Here is a 12,367-nt window from a genome sequence, read left to right as displayed (position 1 = left end):
AGACTCTTTTGTTGACCATGATGGCTACCCCATTTTTTCTGAGGGATTCCTGCCCACAGTAGTAGATATAATGGTCATCTGAGTTAAATCCACCCATTCCAGTCCGTTTTAGTTCTCTGATTCCTAGAATATTGATGTTCACTCTTGCCATCTTCTGCAGGCGGCTGTGGCCAGTGCAGAAGCTACCCCGTTTCCGAGGTCAGGGGAGGCGGCCGAGAGGAGCTACCCAGCCTCCGAGGTCAGGGGTAGCAGCCAAGGACAGGGGCGGTGGCCAAGGAGAGGGGCAGCGACCAAGGACAGGGTGGCGACCAAGGACAGGCGCAGCAACCAAGACCAGGGATGGCAGCAGGGAGGAGAAATCCCATGTCCAAGGAGCCATGCCTGCGTGGAAGCAGGAGGCCCTAGAGGATCCATCCCACGTTGAAAGTCAGAAAGGGCAGTGGTGAGGAGATACCCCTCATCCAAGGTAAGGAACAGTGGCTACGTTTTGCTGGAGTACCTGTGAAGACATACCCCACGCCCAAGGTAAGAGAAACCCAAGTAAGATGGTAGGTGTTGCAAGAGGGTGTCAGAGGGCAGACACACTGAAACCATGCTCACAGAAAACTAGTCAATCTAATCACACTAGGACCACAGCCTTGTCTAACTCAATGAAACTAAGCCATGCCCGCTGGGCAACCCAAGACGGGCGGGTCATGGTGTAGAGGTCTGACAGAATGTGGCCCATTGGAGAAGGGAATGGAAAACCACTTTAGTATTCTTGCCTTGAGAGCCCCATGAACAGTATGAAAGGCAAAATGATAGGATACTAAAAGAGGAACTCCCCAGGTCAGTAGGTGCCCAATATGCTACTGGAGATCAGTGGAGAAATTACTCCAGAAAGAATGAAGGGATGGAGCCAAAGCAAAAACAATACCCAGTTGTGGATGTGACTGGTGATAGAAGCAAGGTCTGATGCTGTAAAGAGCAATATTGCATAGGAACCTGGAATGTCAGTTCCATGAATCAAGGCAAGAGAGATGGCAAGAATGAACATCAACATTCTAGGAATCAGCGCACTGAAATGGGCTGAAATGGGTGAATTTAAATCAGATGACCATTATATCTACTACTGTGGGCAGGAATCCCTCAGAAGAAATGGAGTAGCCATCATGGTCAACAAAAGGGTCCAAAATGCAGTACTTGCATGCAATCTCAAATATGACAGAATGATCTCTGTTCGTCACCAAGGCAAACCATTCAATATCACGGTAATCCAAGTCTATTCCCCAACCAGTAATGTCGAAGAAACTGAAGTTAAATGGTTCTATGAAGACCTACAAGACCTTTTAGAACTAACACCTAAAACAGATGTCCTTTTCATTATAGGGGACTGGAATGCAAAAGTAGGAAGTCAAGAAACACCTGGAGTAACAAGCAAATTTGGCCTTGGAATACGGAATGAAGCAAGGCAAAGACTAATAGAGTTTTGCCAAAATAATGCAGTGGTCATAGCAAACACCCTCTTCCAACAACACAAGAGAAGACTCTACACATGGACATCACCAGATGGTCAACATCGAAATCAGATTGATTATATTCTTTGCAGCCAAAGATAGAGAAGCTCTATAAAGTCAGTAAAAACAAGACCAGGAGCTGGCTGTGGCTCAGATCATGAACTCCTTATTACCGAATACAGACTTAAATTGAAGACAGTAGGGAAAACCGCTAGACCATTCAGGTATGAGCCAAATCAAATCCTTTATGATTATATAGTGGAAGTGAGAAATAGATTTAAGGGACTAGATCTGATAGATAGAGTGCCTGATGAACTATGGAATAGGGTTGGTGATATTGTATAGGAGACAGGGATCAAGACCATCACCATGGAAAAGTAATGCAAGAAAGCAAAATGGCTGTCTGGGGAGGTCTTACAAATAGCTGTGAAAAGAAGAGAAGTGAAAAGCAAAAGAGAAAAGGAAATATATAAGCATCTGAATACAAAATTCCAAAGAATACCAAGAAGAGATAAGAAAGCCTTCCTCAGCAATCAATGCAAAGAAATAGAGGAAAAGAACAGAATGGGAAAGACTAGAGATCTCTTCAAGAAAATTAGAGATACCAAGGGAACATTTCATGCAAAGATGGGCTCGATAAAGCACTGAAATGATATGGACCTAACAGAAGCAGAAGATATTGAGAACAGGTGGAAAGAATACACAGAAGAACTGTACAGAAAAGATCTTCATGACCCAGATAATCATGATGGTGTGATCACTCACCTAGAGCCAGACATCCTGGAATGTGAACTCAAGTGGGCCTTAGAAAGCATCACTACGAACAAAGCTAGTGGAGGTGATGGCATTCCAGTTGAGCTATTTGAAATCCTGAAAGATGATGCTGTCAAAGTGCTGCACTCAATATGCCAGCAAATTTGGTAATCTCAGTAGTGGCCACAAGACTGGAAAAGGTCAGTTTTCATTTCAATCCCAAAGAAAGGCAATGCCAAAAGATGTTCAAACTACCGTTCAATTGCACTCATCTCACATGCTAGTAAAGTAATACTCAAAATTCTCCAAACCAGGCCTCAGCAATATGTGAACCATGAACTTCCAGATGTTCAAGCTGGTTATCAAAAAAGCAGAGGAACCAGAGATCAAATTGACAACATCTGCTGGATCATGGAAAAAGCAAGAGAGTTCCAGAAAAACATCTATTTCTGCTTTATTGACTATGCCAAAGCCTTTGACTGTGTGGATCACAATAAACTGTGGAAAATTTTGAAAGATGGGAATACCAGACTACCTGACCTGCCTCTTGAGAAACCTGTATACAGGTCAGGCAGCAACATTTAGAACTGGGAACAACAGACTTGTTCCAAATAGGAACAGGAGAACGTCATGGCTGTATATTGTCATCCTGCTTATTTAACTTCTATGCAGAGTACATCATGAGAAACGCTGGATTGGAAGAAACACAAGCTGGAATCAAGATTGCCTGGAGAAATATCAGTAACCTCAGATGTGCAGATGACACCACCCTTATGGCAGAAAGTGAAGAGGAACTAAAAAGCCTCTTGATGAAAGTAAAAGAGGAGAATGAAAAAGCTGGCTTAAAGCTCAACAATCAGAAAACGAAGATCATGGCATCTGGTCCCATCACTTCATGGGAAATAGATGGGGAAACAGTGGAAACAGTGTCAGACTTTATTTTGGGGGACTCCAAAATCACTGCAGATGGTGACTGCAACCAGGAAATTAAAATATGCTTACTCCTTGGAAGAAATATTATGATCAACCTAGATAGCATATTCAAAAGCAGAGACATTAGGTTGCCGACTAAAGTCCGTCTAGGCTATGGTTTTTTTATGGTTTTTCCTGTGGTCATGTATGGATGTGAGAGTTGGACTGTGAAGAAAGCTGAGCATCAAAGAATTGATGCTTTTGAACTGTGGTGTTGGAGAAGACTCTTGAGAGTCCCTTGGACTGCAAGGAGATCCAACCAGTCCATTCTGAAGGAGATCAGCCCTGGGATTTCTTTGGAAAGAATGATGCTAAAGCTGAAACTCCAGTACTTTGGCCACCTCATGTGAAGAGTTGACTCACTGGAAAAGACTTTGCTGCTTGGAAGGATTGGGGGCAGGAGGAGAAGGGGACAACAGAGGATGAGATAGCTGGATGGCATCACTGACTTGATGGACGTGAATCTGAGTGAACTCCGGGAGTCGGTGATGGACAGGAAGGCCTGGCGTGCTGCGACTCATGGGTTCTCAAAGAGTCGGACAGTACTGAGTGACTGAATTGAACTAAACTGAGTTTACCTTGATTCATGTTCCTGACATTCCAGGTTCCTACGCAATATTGCTCTTTACAGCATCGTACCTTGCTTCTACCACCAGTCACATCCACAACTGGGTATTGTTTTTGCTTTGACTTCATCCCTTCATTCTTTTTGGAGTTATTTCTCCACTGATTTGCAGTAGCATATTGGACATTTTAAGTCCCCAATAAATATTTATTGAAGAAAATTTCTATAGATACAAATGCTGCTTCTACCTTTACTGTCATTTTAGAAAATTTCCCAGATTCAATTTTATAAAAATATTCATGTGTATTTTATTTTGCAGTTAGTATTTATTTAAAGTACACTGGCATCTTAAATATCAAATGTGATTTTGCTATAGTATTTGTGAAGTAGCCAAGTACTTTATTTTTAAATATATAACCATTATTTCAACTAGTATTTTTGAATAATCACAGTATCACCGCTGAGTTTAAATGACATTCTATGGGACATTTTATTATTTGCCATTGTAATTATTTGTTTGCCTTTTCCAGTGCCAGTATCATACAGAATTAATCGCTTTATTTTTATTAAATATCTTAATGTGAGACACTATCTGCCCTTTTGGTATATGTCAAAATTCAACTGGAGGTACATAGAATGGAAAATTAAATACTGATGTCTTTGAATAGTCTTTTAATACCACTTTTCCCCATAGAATCCATTCTGATATATATTGCTTTACCCAATAGCCTTGTTGTTATACCAACGCATATTTGTTGTGTAATTTTTTCATGGTATATTTATTATATTTCTTTCCCCATCCTTTAGCATTATTTTATTTTGAGTGGATCACTTATAAAGAGCATGTAGTTAATCTTTATTTTCTTATGTTGTTTTCTAAATTTAAAAAAAAAATCAAATTTAAATAGTCAATATTTTAGTATGTTACACTAACTGCATCACATTATGTAATTTAGAAAAATTCAGATTGTTTCTGTTTGAAAGTTGTGACATCATTTTATTTTCTCTCCCAGCCCTTCTCTTTATCTTCTTAATATTTCTAAGGAAACTGACAGCTCTCAGAGATTTCACTTCAATTTCTTTCTCAGCATCTTTGAATGGATGTCATCCATCCAAGAGATTTGCATTTTTAGAGAGCAAATAAGTGCTCTGCAAAAATATCCTTTTTAAAAACCATCTATCTTAGGCTTCATATCACCTTTTACCAATGTAGAGTCTGCTTTTTATTGTCTGGGTGGCCATCCATCTGGCCAGAAAAAGCTGAAAACTGGTGTAAGCTTTTACTCATATTTAATACATTAGTAATAAACCATTATCTTAAACTAACCTGGGTTTTGTTTTCAGTATTGTTTCATTATAAATATAATTTAAGAAATAATTTTATGATCACTTAATATCCTTTCATTTATTTCATACAAATTTTGCTTAAAAAATCTTTATAAGTTCATGTCAACTTGCTATAATTACTTAGAATATTTTGTTATCATTTTTTATGTTTAATTTCAATAACTGAACTCTTCAGATACCCTTACTAATTTCTCCTCTCAGGATTTGTGACTATATCTTCAGAATTTATTTCTAAAAGCAATCCATTGTTATTCTGTTTCCTATTAATGAACCCTATGAAAAGTGAAAGTCGCCCCGTCATGTTCAATTCTTTGTGACCCCATGGACTATACAGTCGATGGAATTCTCCAGGCCAGAATGCTGGGGTGGGTACCCTTTCCTTTCTCCAGGGGATCTTCCCAACCCAGATCTCCCACATTGCAGGCAGATTCTTTACCATCTGAGCACAAGGATAGCCCAAGAATACTAGAGTGGGTAGTCTATCCCTTTGCCCATGGATCTTTCCCACCCAGGAACTGAACTTGGGTCTCTTGCATTGCAGGTGGTTTCTTTTACCAACTGAGCTATCAGGAAAGCTAATGAACCCTATATTACAGTACAAATGTTGAAGCTTCAATTATTTTTGTTGTTATTAATCTCTGAGAATTTATATATATATATATATATATATATATATATATATATATATATATATATATATATATATATATTCCTTTTGAAGGGTGTGTATTTGCCTAGGCTCAAGTAACCAACTTTGACAATAATAAATTCTAAGTGTTCAAATTGAATCTCTTCCAGATTTTCTGTCATTTCAACTTCTGTGCCAGTCAGTTACTTCTTATTGGCTGGAATTAAGTACAGAATAGCAATTCCTCTCATCATTCTCTCTGGCTTCTAAGAGATTAAATTGACAGTAAGGCCAGCCAAGTATTTACCAAACCCAGCTTTTAACAGAATGAGTTTTGTGGAAGGTCTGGAAGATTAACTCTTACTTCTTTATAATGCTGTCAGTTCTTTAAACTAAGTTTCTTTTCCTTATGTATTATATGAGATTGTGATACTTTATCTTGCTAGTCTATTTTACATTTTCTTTTTAAGAACTAAATCAAGAATGCTGAAATAACTTGAAAATTCTTGAAAAGTCCTCTACAAAAGTGTTATGGATTTTATTTTATGTCTGCATTTTGAAAACGGTTTTGTTTATTTGGGCTACAAATCCTACAAGATTAGAACTCTCAATTTTTTTTTTCCTACCATGTGGAACAAAAGTAAATAAGTAGGTTATTAAACACAATTTACTTTAGTATCTACTATATAACTAGACACATAATTAGACCAACAATAAATAGTTATTCATCAACATAATTTATATGAATAATTCATTCAGGATTTAACAGTTACTCAATTTAGCACAACTACTTGGAAGGAACAATGAAAAGTGAAAGTGTTAGTCACTCAGTCGTGTCCAACTCTTTGCAACCCTATTGTCACCCTGCTTATTTAACTTCTATGCAGAGTACATCATGAGAAACGCTGGACTGGAAGAAATACAAGCTGGAATCAAGATTGCTGGGAGAAATATCAATAACCTCAGATATGCAAATGACATCACCCTCATGGCAGAAAGTGAAGAGGAACTAAAAAGCCTCTTGATGAAAGTAAAAGAGGAGAATGAAAAAGTTGGCTTAAAGCTCAACACTCAGAAAACGAAGATCATGGCATCTGGTCCCATCACTTCATGGGAAATAGATGGGGAAACAGTGGAAACAGTGTCAGACTTTATTTTGGGGGGGGGGGGCTCCAAAATCACTGCAGATGGTGACTACAGCCATGAAATTAAAAGACACTTACTCCTGGGAAGAAAAGTTATGACCAACTTAGATAGCAGAGACATTACTTTGCCGACTAAGGTCCATCTAGTCAAGGCTATGGTTTTTCCAGTAGTCATGTATGGATGTGAGAGTTGGACTGTGAAGAAAGCTGAGCACCAAAGGATTGATACGTTTGAACTATGGTGTTGGAGAAGACTCTTGAGAGTCCCTTGGACTGCAAGGAGATCCAACCAGTCCATTCTGAAGGAGATCAACCCTGGGATTTCTTTGGAAGGAATGATGCTAAAGCTGAAACTCCAGTACTTTGGCCACCTCATGCGAAGAGTTGACTCATTGGAAAAGACTCTGATGCTGGGAGGGATTGGGGGCAGGAGGAGAAGGGGACGACAGAGGATGAGATGGCTGGATGGCATCACTGACTCGATGGACGTGGGTCTGAGTGAACTCCAGGAGTTGGTGATGGACAGGGAGGTCTGGTGTGCTGCGATTCATGGGGTCACAAAGAGTCGGACACGACTGAGCGACTGAACTGAGCTGGACTGTAGCCTGCCAGGTTTCTCTGTCCGTGATATTCTCCAGGAAAGAATACTGGAGTGGTTAGTCCATCCCTTCTCCAGGGAATCTTCCTGACCCGGAGATCAAACCTTGTCTCCTGCATTGCAGGCCTATTCCTTACTATCTGAGACACCAATTCATTTAGGATTTAACAGTTACTCTACTTGATAGGAACAATAAATATCCTCAAAGATGTCCACCTCTTAATCACCAGAACCTGATAACTATGTTAGGTTACATGGCAAAGGGGAATTACAGCAGATGGAATTAAGGTTGTTTATCAGCAGAGCTTAAAATAGTGAGAGTATCCTGAATTACTGAGGTGGACCCAGTGTAATCACAAGGGTCCTTTAAAGTGGAAGAGGGAGATGGGTGGAAGAGTTATAGTCAGAATGATTAATTCTAAATGCAATTGGTTGGTGGAAGCTGATTGGATTGAGGAAGACTTCCATTAGTCAGGGAAAGTGAGTGGACTCTACAAGCTGAAAGAGGCCAGGGATTGGAGTCTGTTAAAACCCACAGAAGGAATGCAGCCCTGACAGCATCTTGATTTTAGCCCAATGAGACATGTTTCAGATTTCTGAACCCCTGAATTGTAGTAAATTTGTGTTGTTCTAAGTTACTACATTTGTGGTCTTTAGTTTCAGCAGTCATAGAAAACTGGTACCACCTATATTAGTTTGTATTACTAGCGCCATAACAAAATGAACACATTTCTGTATAAAACTGTTGTTGACAATGATATGAATTGAGCAACCACAGTTGTAGAACAGTGCAAACAGATGTCTTTTACTATTATAAGTGCATTTACTTTGATAAAATGACCAAATGAGAGGACAGGCGAAACAATTGCTGTATGCCTTTTCTAAGACATTTACTTAAGATGATTTCTTTCTTGACAATTCTCTTTCTAATCAATATGAAGCACTTTATTGTTTATGCACATTGCTAACCATTCAAAAATTGAACAAAGAAACCAACTTCTCTGTAATTTCATTAGGCAATTTTTAAAAACATAGTTCTTATGAATATTGTTTCTAACAAACTAGGGACTTTTTAACAAGTTGGATGAAATCATAGGATTAAGGTAACGCAAAATACTGTCTTTACAAAATTATAGGCATTTAAGCATGCACATCAGAATGCATCTAAGAATCACTGCAGATGGTGACTGCAGCCGTGAAATTAAAAGATACTTGTTCCTTGGAAAAAAAGCTATGACCAACCTAGATAGCATATTAAAAAGCCAAGACATTATATTGCTGACAAAAGTTCATCTAGTCAAAGCTGTGGTTTTTCCAGTGGTCATGTATGGATGTGAAAGTCGGACTATAAAAAAAGCTGAACACTAAAGAATTGATGCTTTTTGAACTATGGTGTTGGAGAAGATCTTGAGAGTCCCTTGGACTGCAAGGAGATCCAACCAGTTCATCCTAAAGGAAATCAGTCCTGCATATTCATTGGAAGGACTGATGCTGTAGCTGAAACTCCAATATTTTGGTCACCTGATGCAAAGAACTGACTCATTGGAAAAGACCCTGATCCTGAGAAAGATTGAAGGCAAGAGGAGAAGGGGACGACAGAGGATGAGATGATTGGATGGCATCACTGACTTGATGGACATGATTTTGAGCAAGCTCCAGGGGTTGATGATGGACAGGGAGGCCTGGCATGCTGCAGTCCTTGGGGTCACAAAGTTGGACACAACTAAGCGACTGAACTGAAGAATGCCCAAGTGTGCACACGTACACAAAAGCACCTGTCCATGGCGAAGCTAAGATGGTTTTAGGAAAGAAAATATTTGGCTCTATATTGTATAAATACAGAATTTCCAGAAAATGTGAACTTAATAAAATCAGATGAGTTTTCTTTAAAACAAGAAAATATATATTTTTAGAAGAATTATTTTCATCATTTAATTAATCTGTAGTTTGTTATTACTTATTTCTTCTTAATTTCTCCAATTATGTAAAGGTTTGCAGAAATAATTAAATCTTTTCAGAGCAGTTAATTTATTGATGCATTCTTTGTTGATTGAGTAGTGTTTATTTTTCTTGGTATACCATAAACTCATGGAATCAAGGTTCATAAATAATTATTTTCATTATTTAATCTCTAGAGCCTGGGCTTTGTGATAGAGTATGTATCAATGAATACTTATTTTATAAAAGGTTTTTTTTTTTTTTCTATAGAATGAGGTTTCATTATTAAGGTCTTCCATTTTCTGAAAGTTATAGATAGAAAAACACATATTAAAAAACTGGGTGAAATTTGTTCTATGCCAAGTGACAAAGAAACCTAGAGATTAATATTCTGTAGCATCTCCTGGATGATGTCCAGCAAACACATGGCCATAAAGACAAGGAAAAAAGTCCTTATTAAGTTCCAAATTAAAAACTTCAAAATTATTCACTGGATGTCACAGGTGGTCATCAAAGGAAAAGATATCTAAGATCCCTAAGACTCTATGACATTAGAAACCAGTTCAGCTTTTGGTACATTCTGTTATTTAAAAAAAAAAAAAAAAGAAGAAGAAGAAGAAGGAAATAGCTACTTCAGATAACTATGATTTTTACTGCTATAATACCTCTATACTAAAATATCTTATATTGATAAAAATATCTGGGAATGTTAGGTTTATAATGCCTTTTCAAGGATGCTATAACTTATAAGTCAGACATAGAAAACTATGGATCAATGCAAATACATTTCCAACTAGATTTTTAAAGTATGCTTTGTTTTTAACCTAGTGACATAAAATAAATCCTTCAAAATGCCCATATTCAAAGAGGTTACCCTATAGACAGGAAATGACAGTGGCAAAAAGACATGCCCACATGATATGATTGCACTGTTAACAATGAAGTTTTTCATTTTGAAGCAACATTGCCAAAACAAGGTCTTGTCCAAATTAAAGGCAATCTATTGAGAGGAAGACACCAGAGGAAGAAAATAACCTAGATATTTTTAAATAGAATAATTTTTTTAATACAAATTAAGTTCCCAAAATGTGTTCTCATCTGCTATAATATTTAAATACCTCACATCTTTCCAGGATCTAAGTAGTGTTTAATAATGTCAAAGCAGTCAGGGCAAATAGTTCAAGTGAAAGAAGAATCTTAGTTCTGCTTGGTAATATATCTGGCCCATTGAATTTTACACAACTCTTTTTTTTTTTTTTAACTATTGTCCTATAATTAAACTTGAAAAAATTACTTTACTGAATTTGTACTCAATTATAAATGACAAATGCACACAAATATGCATAGATATATGTAGTAAAATAATAAAGAATACACATAAAAATTAAACAGAAGTAGAGCACATACCCTTTTATTTGCCAGATCATAAAAAGAAGGAAATTCAAAACAGGGGAAAAAAAGAATTAAAGCGTACATGTTGAATAGAAGTTAATGAGATGTTGTGCTTAATTTTAAAATATATAAAATAAGTGATTTAATTATGAACAAGCTGCAGAAGATTTTACTATTCTGATCATGATGATAAATCACTAATATGAGATGTATCATGTTAATGTTTACCATCCTGTGATAATCACTTACGATATAGTATATACATAGGTCTAATAATCTCAGTTCAATAGCTAAACAGGTTTCCAGGTTTCAGAGTGGCCATACGTGTGAAATGAGGATAATTGCTATCTGGTACATTTCTGGTAGAGATTTGAGATATGTGTAAACTGGCCCATATGGTATATGGTACAGAGAAGAATTATAATATGTAAAAATGAACAATACATTATTGGTTTAATGTGGCTCACTCAAAATTGAATATCATTTAACTTAATTCAGATGACCATTATATTTACTATGGTGGGCAGGAATCCCTTAGAAGATATGCAGTAGCCCTCATAATCACCAAAGAGTCTAAAATGCAATAATTGGGTACAATCTCAAAAGCGTCAGAATGACCTTCATTTCCAAGGCAAACTATTCAATATTACAGTAATCCAAATCTATGCCTCAACCACTAATGCCGAAGAAACTGAAAATGAATGGTTCTATGAAAAAGACCTAGAACTAACACCCCAAAAAAGATGTACTTTTCACCATAAGGGACCGGAGTGCAAAATAGGAAGTCAAGAGATAATTGGAGTAACAGGCAAGTTTAGTCTCAGAGTGAAAAACAGGGAAAAGTCTAAGAGACCTTGTCAAAAGAATGCACTGTTCATAGAAAACACCTGTCGGGAGCCACGTTAGGCATTGCTGACAAAATGGAGGCATGGCCCCAACCCCCTCTCCTAGTCTCATAGGCACAGGCGCCGGAAGAAGGAGTTAGGCCTTGTGATCCTGACTTGTTCTTTCCTTTCTTTGGTTGAGTTGGCTGGAAAGAATGTTAAGGTGCTAGAGAGAAGCATGAGAAAGCATAAAGCCTTCTACAGTTGTGCCCAGGAAATAATCTATAAAATAACCACTGGCATTTGTTCAAGGATCTTTACAAAGAATGTTCTAGTATGAGCACATAGGCTGCAGCTTGAGGCCATGGGAAGGATTATTATCTGAGACCTGTTTGTGAGGGAAATATTTATGGCAAAAGAAGATTACTGAGTTTAGGGTTTAGGAATAATTAAGAATAGCTAGAAGACTTTTTAGGAGATAATGATCTAAAGATGCTAGGGGCAGACAGGATTTAGAAGGATAAGAAATAAACAGGAATGTAGCATGAGTTACAATGTAATCACAAGTTAAGTACAGTAAATCTGGGTCGAGGAAACTAAAAATGTCAAACTCTGACCTAATGCTTTTGTGAAAGTATAAAAGAGAACCTCAAACTTGAAATAAACATGTAGTTCCGTACTATGAGTCAGAGACTACATCATTCTCTGC

The sequence above is a fragment of the Ovis canadensis genome, chromosome 2 (assembly GCF_042477335.2).
Source record: "Ovis canadensis isolate MfBH-ARS-UI-01 breed Bighorn chromosome 2, ARS-UI_OviCan_v2, whole genome shotgun sequence".
NCBI classification, from domain to species: domain Eukaryota; kingdom Metazoa; phylum Chordata; class Mammalia; order Artiodactyla; family Bovidae; genus Ovis; species Ovis canadensis.
Note: the sequence above shows the minus strand (reverse complement) of the source record.